We start from the raw sequence: 11,005 nt of genomic DNA, 5'->3' as shown, positions 1-11,005 counted from the left end.
TTTTTGCCAAATCTGCATTTATTAGAAGGGTAGATTAAATTCCTCGTTTCAGACAGCTATGCGGCAATCTGTATTAACATCTCGAATAATCTTTTGTTGCGTGCTCGAGGGATATTTCGACGAGTGAGACGTTTCTCTTTCAACGTTATCAATTTTTTCAATCGTACGAAATTTCTCGAGGGCAACTTCTTTGAAATAAAGTATCGCATCGAATAATGAAATAATTTGTCATACTTGGCAGGGCAGAACAAGGATATTACTAGAATGTTTGAAAATGTGTAAAATTAGTTTTCCACTCGTTCAATTAAAATTAGCGATTTCTTTTTTTCTCCAAATTTTCTTTAAAAACTGTACATTCAATTGCAAGGATGTGATCAACGGAGGAGAGGAACTGTACCAGTAGGATCACGGAGGGACGAGTAGGTTTGTTGGTACGGCGCGCGCCGCGGTAACGAGGCGCTCCAGCGGCTTAATTAGATTAATTAGATTGCAGCCGAGGCGGATCGCGCGTTCCGAGACCTGTCGTGATCCACGATCGCCTCCGCTGACGTTACGTTTTCATTTCTACGCGATTCATTGCCCGCTTCATTAGCGAATCGAAGCGTGACCGAGCACTCCTTTCAACGTGATATCCTCCGATGCTAAGTACCGATTGTAATTCGCCGTATATTTACCGTAGATAGATAACTCCGATGAACGAGCATGTCAATTTTTGTTCACCTTTCTTTAATCGCATCTGCGAATAGTGAAATTAATTGCAAATATTTATCAATGAATTTTCAATTCGACGATAAATCATTCTCCAAGCACACGAAAAAAATGAACGAGCAACAGCATGTATAGCAACATTACTTCGATTCGTTCTGACTTCATTATCAATCTTTCACGACGATCGAGGTAACACGATTTTTGTCGCCTGCACGCCATTTCTCGTCCAGTTGGCCGCATTTATAAATAGGTTTTTCGGGCGTCGTAGTATCGGTCGCGACGCGTCACCCTGAGCGGGAGCGCATGCTAATTTTACTAAATCGTATATCAAAAGCGTAATCTACCGTGCGCGGCGCCGTGGAATCCTTAACGATGTAATTAATATGTAAACTGTAAAATCTGTCCGGCAGAGTCGGCTCCTATAAATATGTATGCGACAGATCGGACCCGGTGCATTCTTCATTATAGATCGCAAGCAACACGGCCATTTTGCCGCGGTGATTCTTTCTTCTTTTGCTGCTTTTTTTCTCGAAACGTCGACCCCGGGAGGAATGATCACGTGGAACGGTTCGCGTTTTCGATCTCACGGCGTCCTTTCGACAGGCTTCGTTGATTCCGTAATTAATAACGACAACGTTGAATTTCCAAGCCGATGAATATTTATGGGAGGCCAACGTGTGAGAGAGAGAGAGAGAGTACCCGTACGCACATTGTTGCGATTTCGACGCCAACTTTCGCGCTGTTCACCGTGAAGAAACGCCCTCGAGACACGAATTATCGCGGATAATTCATTTGATCGTATATCAGGCTTGTTGCGCGGTCGCGCGAAGTAATTAATATATAAATGGATGTTGCGCTCTCGGGAACGGACGCCTATAAATATTTATGGATTCTATTATTCAACCGGTGAAACGAGCGAACGACGAAGAAGATTCGCGCGGTTTCGACGGGTAATCTCGAGGAGAGCGAAAAAGACGAATCGCGCGAGACAAGAGTTATCCACATTTTCGAGTTCGCTATGTCAAGATTGAACTATTTCACACTTGACACTGCAAATTCGTCTCCCTCACGCACGTCCAAGTATCAAAATTCGCGTGCCCAAGTGCTGTAGCTCGAGCAGTTAAACGAAAAGAAGTTTCTCAACTTTGTAACTGAAAACCAGTTGCTTCACCTCTCACAATGTACTGTACACTTAACGGAGACGTAAAAACACGATTAAAAAACGAGCAATCACCGCAGAAACGAATTACAAATAATATTACTCGGTCGAATGATAAATCAGATTAACTTATCCATTGAAAAATCGAACCGTAGCCGGAAGGAGGATAAATCCAGCGGAGTCTCTCGGAGCCTGCAAGGTTTCTCCGGGACCGAGTCTGCGAACGATCTCTCTTCCTCCTCTCGGGCCGCACAAAAACCTTCCCGCTGGGCCGACTTTTTGGTCGTTAATTAGTTGCATTTTTTTACGATCCCTTGGCTGCGCGTTGCACACACGTGCAGCGTAACAGCTCTCGCCGGAGGAACGAGAGATACGGGACGAGAGGAGGCGAACGAAGACGGTTGGACGAGGATGAAGAAAGAGGGAGATAGTCGGAGAGAAGACGAGAAGCCGATGGCAGAAGGTAATGGAGGAAGAATATGAAGGAGGAGGAGGAGGAGGAGGAAGATGGCCAGCGGTTGGCCTGGTAGCGCGAGAGTTAATTTTTAAAGCACGCTTCGTCGTCCACCATCGGCGGCATAATGTTCGGCATTGTGCGTGTTCCGCGGTGGCTTTTCACCGGTACACTTCGAGTCCCTTTTCGACAGACGTATGCGGCAATCACCGCGAAATACGCCCGCCATGCGGCGCTGGGACCGTTTAACCGTAATTACCGGTCATGCTCCTAAGTATTCATTAACGGGAGGCCTCCGCGTTGTCCCTTGTGGGAGCGACAGGTTAGATCGATGCCGGCGCGCGGGACCTCTTCTGCATTGTGTCGAATCGCGCCGCGACTCGATCATCCCGTCACACCGGGGATAATTAAAAGACCATCTCAGGAGCTGGTGTTAATGATCCTGGGAAAGTCGGACGGGGGCTCTCTCTCCATGGGAATCTTCGACGTGTCGTGTAGCGTGGAAATTACACCCTCGGAATCATTTGTTTTACGTGGAAATCGGTGTTCTCGTTAAATCGTTAAGAAGGAAAATTGATCTCGCGTAGTTGAAAAGTTGTATCCCCCACTGTCTCTAAAAAAATACTATCATTATTAACCGAACGCGATGAAATCGGCGAATCGAGTCACACAGCAGCGCGCGACAGAAGATTCCGTGTCGTCTCACGAGCAAACTTCTCAGCTCAGCAGAGTACGCTATAAAGAAATCGCTTCGCCACGGGACCAGAATACCGGCCGATAAGGTGACGACAGCGGCCATCTGGAGTCGTCGGGGCAATTTCAGATGACATTACGTACACGAGGATAACACCCTCGAATCGACGTGTTAAAGCTCCATTTAGCCGCGCTCACGGTCAGGGTAACCGTGCTCGTACTTTCTCCCTGCCGTGTGGTTGCTCGTGGGAGAGACACCTGCGCTGATCCCCTGCACACCTAACTTCTTCGCCGCTTTCTCGCAACGACAAACCGATGCAGTGTATTGCTTTAACGCGCTATAAAATCTGCATAAGGGTTAGCCCGCGGCTGGTAACGGGGTAGTGAGGAGAGGGAGGCGAAGGGGCAAGCCATCCACGAAGAGAGGACACAGAGAGGAGAAGGAGGGGAAGAAGGAGGAGGAGGTGGGGTTAATTAAAAAATTCAGTAGCCAGGGTAAATGAGGAAAATTAAATTTTATGGGCACGCGGTTAATCCCGTCGTGCGAGCACGTATTTATTGGCTACCGGAGGCTCGGCTCGATCGAGCCTGACGTAATGGGAACGATTTTCGGGAAGGACCATCGGCCTTCGATAAGATAAGCATCCTACGCGAGCTCGCCTCTTTTTTACGACCGTTCTCGCCGTACACCCGTCGACGTTCTTCGACACCTCGGTCCATCCTCGTCTCATCCTCCTCCTCCTCCTCCTCCTCTCTCTTTCTCTCTGTTCCTTCCGTTTCTCTGCCTCTTCTCTCGACCGGGGTCGTATAATGGCCGCCTGTTTGTCGGATCGTGCAACAATTAGAATGCAAATCTACTCTCTCTCTAGGTCCATTCGACGCGTGTAAAATTTTACTCTCTCGACGTCTCGTGGGCGCTTTGTGTGCGTGTGTGCCTGTTCGTCGCGCGATTATCGGTTGTCTCGTATTCTTTCGGTGCCTACTCCGAGAACCCGTAAAATTCCCGTGGTTTTCGGTGAATAAATCTGCAACGATGAAAATTAGCCGGTGCTCCGGTTTAATTAATGCGACCGTTCGGTAATTTGGCTAACGAACCGAGCTCGTTTTTGACAATTACCCGAAATCGAGGCTGCTAATGAGGATGTTAAGCAGGTGGAGGTTGTTGCGATGTTAAGTAGTCGGTTTAAGTGCGCGTTTCTGATACTTGGTTGGATTGGGGAATAATTAACACGTCGCGCAGTAATTCTCTTCGACGTGGCAAGGGAATGAAGTGTTTAAAGGCTTTGGAGTGTTCGTTTTTCCTTCTTTTCTTTTTCGTGGGACGATTTTAACACGGTACCGATAAATTCACACGACAATAAGATTGGTTGGTTCGAGAGACGTTGCAACGGTTTCGCCGCAACTGCCTATAGAACGAGAACGGAAAGATACAGAGATTCTTACCGGGCTGGAAATACGACGGTATTAAAGTCGGTTTTACATCGGGCAGGAATGGATACGAGCCGGTTAACGTCGATCGTAGCGGGGATTTTCCTCGTCCGACCCCCGTCCGGATTTGCCCCTAATAGCGATTCTTACGAGTTTCGAGGCATCGCGGAGTTTCCCGGTACCCGAACGCTCCCTTAAACGGCTGTTTGCTTCGGTTACGCGCGAGAACGGCCGCGAGAACTCGATAAAGGTGTCGAAGAATGTACCTCAGGAATACGGAAGAAGTTTCTCGAAGATCGATGAAAATGAGCGAACGACCAATTCCTGTACTTAGAGATGCTTCGTTTTTAATTGAGTAGGTAGTACAGTAAAAAAAAATATTAATCGAAGAATAGTATTACACAATTTTACAAAAAATATTGAACACCAGAAGGATTTTTCCAAGAAACGTGAAATTTCGAGCAGCAAAAGGAGATCGAAACGCTTCCAATTTTCGCGTCTGTCGCGCATCTCCGTTGGGACTTACGCATCTTCCCCCGCGGCGAACGAAGTTGCGGTCGCTCAACAAATAGATTACGTGCTCGTCGAGGGTTTTCCACGGGGTTGTCTCGCGTCGTCGCGTCTCACACATGCCACTCACGTAGCCATCCCGACGAGTCCCGGTCCCCCCTGTTCTGTTGCTCTCCTCTCCAAAAATTGCACCGCGTTAGCTCGAGATCCGCTAAGCATTCCATTATTAAATCTACGCCCGTATTACCGTATGCCGCTCGAACCAGGGGGAGAAGGAACTCGAGTAGTCGAAGGGGGCCGGCATTAAGATTCAGCCCGCGTCCGAGCCATCGAAACGGCGGAGACCAGCGCGATTCGTCGCCAGGAGAGACCACTGGCATAGATTAGCCGTAATAACTTGCCTTGACCGACCTGTATCGCCCGTGTGTTTAATCGCGACCGCCGGTTTCCCCCCCCCCGCCGATAACGCGTCTTAATTGGACCGCTTTGGTCACCTTTGCCGTCTAATACGGCGGGTGGAAATTATTCGACGGCGGAGAGATCGAGGTGAATTTTTTTAGGGAACGATGCATAGGGAAAATGGAAGAGTTTGCTGTGAAAACGTGGCAATTCCGGAATTTGGCAAAGAGTTGTGAGGACGTACTCTAATTTTTTTAAATTGTGTTGATCGTGACAGGTGTATTTTTTACAATTTGGGTGGCAATTCTAAAATTTTGAAAATTCACCCTGTCGTAGAGAAGGGTGTTAATATGTGGATAAAATACTTTGAAAATATGTCTAAAAATATTTGAACAGAGATTTCACAAATTTTCCGAAAATTAGTGCCTCCTTCTTGAAGTCCTTAATTACAGCATATAACGGGAAGGGTAATTTTTCATTCTTCAGCGAATCGTTTAGCTCGCAACGTGTAAAAAATTCAATAACCCGATGTTAACGATATCTTTCGTTGGAATTGCATGAAATTTTAATATAACCCCGAACAATGTTAGACCTGCGAGTTAAACCGCCACGAAGTCGAGGATCAGCCTCGAACAATATGTTTTCCGAATAAATTACCATTGATCAAGACCCGCGACGCTCACCTCGCGAAATTAATCACGGCCTCTTCAGCAGGCTCGTAGAGGCGATTCGCGGATTTAATTTCCCATTAGCGTGGTCACACGTTGTTCGTCATTAAGGTTGTTTATTTGCAGGATCGCCGCTTAACTTAAGCAACGATAGAGGCGTTTCATTAGAGAAACACGTTCGCACGCGGGTAGAATTGAACGTTCGAGCGATCCACGAATGATAGGACACGAGGATTTTTTTTCGCTCTCTCGCCCCTGTCGACGGATTATGAAAATCTAACGAGTTCGTTCGATCGCCCGCGGCTCTTAAAAAAACGTTAATTATCAACGGAGAAACACGACTACGGCAAAACCGTCGTCTCTCATGCACGTTCAGGTAAGCGTAACCGGCTCGTCGTTGCCTGTGCGCCGGATTTTACTTTCAAATCACCGTGCACATTCTCCTCGGATGTTAATTCCCGAGCTGAGAGAACACCCCTTTCGTCTAGACGTTCATCAATTATAGTCTAGATTTTGTAATAATTATTTTCGTGGATAGTACTACATATGGAAGGCTGAAATGGTGCGATAAATGGCAGAAAGTAGTATTGATCGTAGAAAATGGAATTGATAAAAAAAAGGTAACGAAGGAACGGCGATAAAAAGTGGCCTTGTCAATTGTCATTGCTATAAGTAGTCTGCAGTTATACAATCTTACCGATTGCACTGGGATACATTTATCTGTGGATTAGTGTTGCTGTTTGCGTATCTCGGGAGATTCCAACGTTACTCCCGCGCATTTGACGAGAGAGGAATACTTTATCGACGATCTATCGATCGTTCTGGTCTTCTCAAGCTGCGCGGACACTGCTCGAATAATTACAATCTTGTAAAACTTCATTTTCCATCACGCAGAGTTGAAGAAAATCGCGTTGCTCGTACCTCGCTAGAAGAAACGCGAAACCCATTTCGATAATCAGCAGCCGGATCGACTGGAAATTTGACAGGGCATCGGTGGCCACTTGCCCTGTTCCTTCGATAAATCTCCGCCCTGCTGTGCCCCTTCGTGTCGTCCGTCCGATCGGCATGCCCGTTGCCGTAGGAGAAGAACAGTTCCAGCGGCACGATTTACCGGCAAAACAAGTGGAACCGCCGCGAAAAACCGGAACGTTCTTGACGGACGGGTGACTAAATCGACCCTAAAGTAGTACCGTCGCCTGGCACAAAGAGACACGAGGCGACCAGTTGTGCCAGCTGAACCGAACGAGGAAAGAAACACACGATTTCTCCTCGGCAGAAATAGAGAGAAAAAGAGAAGAAAAGGGGTAGGAAGGGAGAGAGAGAGAGGAGAACGTTGGCCTGTTCTTGTCACGGCCCCCGGCTCCCCTCAGAAAAAGTTCGCGCCTGTGATCTCACCGCGCGAGAGGATTTAGAGTTGTTTATCTACTTATTATGTCAGCCCGGGCTAATTGGGCATATTTGAGGATCAGTCGTTGGGTGGATGCTCGCACGTATCCCTGTATAAAAGGGGTCGTCCAGTTTCTCTCTCCCCTCTCCTCCCTCTGCCGCGGCACGGTTGCTCCACGTTCGTGGCATTTCGCGGGGGCCGCGATTGTACGAGGATAATATCTGGCCCATGGAACACAGAGGGGCTCTACGTCGAAAAGGTTCCCTCCTTCTCCTCTGTCTTTAAGCCTGAACAGAGGCAAGAACGGTCGCATAACTTTCGACGATCATGACTTGGCTGCCATCCGTCTTTAGGGAACTATCGCGCCATCAAGCATCCCGTCGTTCTCCTTTACTTCTCGTCTCCGTTCAACCTTTGGCTACTCCGTTCCTCTTCCACCTGGTACCAGCATCTCCCGCCTTTTTCTGCGTCTTCCCCTCGGGTTTTGTGGCGCGGCATCAGCCCTACCTCCGACCCGAAAAGATGCATCGCTTCATTCCGCGCCAACGGACGCAGATTTCGCCGCTACCGAGCGGAATGCCCCGAGCCGGGACCCGGTTTATCGGTGATCGATCTTGAAGGGTGCACGCTCGACGATCGCCGGTGATCCTGGAATCGGCCGCGCTGATACCGTTCCCCCGTGGAATTCCTGGCAGCCGTTCACGCGCGACTCCGTCCGCGGAGGATAGCGTTTTTCGAACGACCTGTCTCTGTGAAAGGGCTCCCGGGGAAACACGAGATCCGTGAGATCATTCGTGCTCTTTGGAAATCGGCAACCCTTTCGTGTCGATCGTCACTGGTAATTCGGGAAATTTTTGAGCGATCGAACAGATGAAATTACTAATCGAGGCTCTTCAGTAAGTCAAACGCTTGATAATCAAGAAATTCTTTAAAAAAATAATCCTGGCACCAAAGGGTTAATAATTCGACCAATTCATATCGCGAGATCTTCGAAACTCTCTGCGAATGGGATCTTAAGATTGATAACAGAGTACAAGTATCTTATCTTCCTCTAACTTCAAAATGAACTCTGAGAAAACTTGGGAATTTTGTTGAGAATGACCTCTAAGGACGTAATTCCATTCTTGTTATAATTAAGACGTTCCAATTACGAGAACAGGTGTGGTGCAGCAGCGATTGAGCCGTCTAATCACGAAAAGACAACGGTGAAAAAGAGAGAACGAGGCGTATTGAAGGAGACTAGACGGTCAAAGTCTTATCCGGCGGTGGATAGAATGTGTGCAGCAAGGCGGTGTGGTTTATTAATATGATTTATGGGGAGGCGAATGCCCTCCGCCGTTCTGACCGTGGTTCCTCCGGCCCTCTTCCGCCTCGTGTCGAATCGATCGATTCTTGTTTTGCCTAACCGCGAAAGCGTTCGTTCGAAGGGGGTGTGAGTGGAAACAACGTGACCTGCCTGGTAGATTCGGTACCCTTTGTAACGGGACTCGGGCTGGATCGCGTTGGAGGCGGGCCCTTTCTCAAGACCGTGTCAAATTCTGTCGCGAAATTTTATGCTGCCTGACGATCAAAGCTAATTGCCGTTGATTGATGCCCCGAGGAAGCTGGAGTGAACCGGCATTTCAAATACAGCGCCACGCGTGACTTCGTAAATCGCCAATAATCCCGAAGTATTCCCAATGAATCGTTAATTCGTTAATTTTCTCAATTTCATCGTCTTTTCTTCTCAACCCTTTCGTGACAAATGCGACGTAGATATCTTAAAAATTTCTACTTTTTAACCCTTTTTCGTGTTCATTAAGATTTTTAGAAAAAATAATTCAATAACCAAAAGGTTAAACTTCCTCCATCTTCATCGACGTTAGAAGCCGCAAAAAATTTCGCAAAAATCGTTCGAACCTCTTCGAGCCCAAAAACACTTCCCTCTCCCTCACCGCGGCAAATTTACGACGCCTCCACCGCTGCTCGGTTTTTGCAATTCTCCGCTACCACCGTTCCAGAGAAAGAGATCTCGGAGTCGCAGCGGTGCCCGAGCCGTAGGTACACACAGATCGCTCGAAAATGGTGCACAGTGTTTGAAACGCGCGGCGCATTATCGGCTCCATTATCCATAAAGGAATTAACGACTTTCTTATCGCGAACAGTCCGAGACCTGGTCCCGCCTCGATCCGCAAGGGGAGGGGGTGGGAAGCGGCTACTCAGCGGACAATTTATCGTACAATTAGCACCGTTTATCCGGCCACGCGGCAGAACATAAACCCGAAAAGGCAGCGTATAGCTGGACGACCGGTTTAATGACATCCACCGCGGCGTCCGCGTAGATCGCGGACCGCCGGTATCGCGGCTCGAACGCGTCTTGCAACTTAATAAGCCCTCCTTCTCTCTCTCTCTCTCTCGTTCGTCCTTACTCCTCGATTTGCCGCAACGTCGTCGTCTCTTCTTCTCTCGGCCGCGGAATCTGGTCGTACGTAGCCACCCAGTACCGAGCGTGTGTAAACGCGCAACGAAAGATTCGGGGGCCCCCGTGTTATTGGCCGGCGTCACGCGATTTATCGTGCCACTCTACCTCGCCCGGTTATTGTGAATTGCCCGATGAAAGAGCGAACGGGACGGAAAATTTACTGGCCCGATTATCATATTCCTATGACGTTCTATCCCGCCGCTTATCGGGAACGTTTAATGTCCCGGTTGAGGGGTGAGCCGCTGTGTCGTTTCGGGGGAAGTGGTTTTTGGGGATGACACGTTTCGTTCGATTTCGCGTACTAGATCGTTTCGTGAATTCGAAATCTATGTCGAAAATTAGACTAATACCTCTGTTGAGGGGTTATATTAAATAAATAACTCGTGTGGTGTAAGGTAAATAATTATATTTCAGAAGATGTTCAGACAGATGTAGACAAGACAGGTGCACAATTAGAACTGTTTACGGAGCATGGTGACAGTGTGCACTTTTCTACCTGGGGTGTTCGCAGGCATCCCCAAACCATATTTATCGGACGTGTCATAAACCTAACAATATTCTAGGATGTCGATTTTCCACGCAGTACTCATAAAACATTTTGCTTCAACAACCTCCAATATACCTTTGAATTTAAAAAAAGAAACACAATATCTTCTCACTTTATTAGGAGATTCATTATGGTGTTTCTATGAAACTTCCTCGATTTTTCGTAAAATATTTCTCGTTTCTTGAAATGACCTAATATAAGTCTCGAAGAATTGTGGGTTGATATGGACAGTATTATTTTTTTTCAAAAATCCAACGAAAATTTAATCTTATTAGTCAATTGTTGATTAGGTTAGATTAATATCCTTTACACTATGCATTGAAGAGTTTTGCATTGTTACGGACAGTTTTTTCTTTTTCGAGAGTCAAACTAAAATTTCATCTTATTAGCTAAGATTAGGTTAGGTTAATATGTTCAGTGTGCATTGAACAGTTTTGCATTAAGATGAATGGTTTTTTTCATTTTCGAGTCAGATGAAAATTTCATCTTACTGGTTATCAAGAAGACTTACGATACGAACTAAACTGGCAGTATGTACTTGGAAACGAAGCGGAGATAATTATTTAATCAACCAGATAGAGGTTCTTTTTT

The 11,005-nt window shown here is 47.1% G+C and overlaps 1 protein-coding gene across 1 annotated transcript in view; it reads left to right on the top strand.

Annotated features, from left to right (window-relative positions):
• Positions 1–11,005, top strand: part of LOC108573951 (homeobox protein homothorax) — a 506,295-nt gene that overhangs the window by 216,065 nt on the left and 279,225 nt on the right. The gene's annotated exons all lie outside the window — the stretch shown is intronic.

This window comes from Habropoda laboriosa, unplaced genomic scaffold, assembly GCF_001263275.1.
Source record: "Habropoda laboriosa isolate 0110345459 unplaced genomic scaffold, ASM126327v1 scaffold156, whole genome shotgun sequence".
Lineage (NCBI taxonomy): Eukaryota > Metazoa > Arthropoda > Insecta > Hymenoptera > Apidae > Habropoda > Habropoda laboriosa.
The sequence above is the reverse complement of the archived record's forward strand: the minus strand, read 5'-3'. Positions and strand labels throughout refer to the sequence as shown.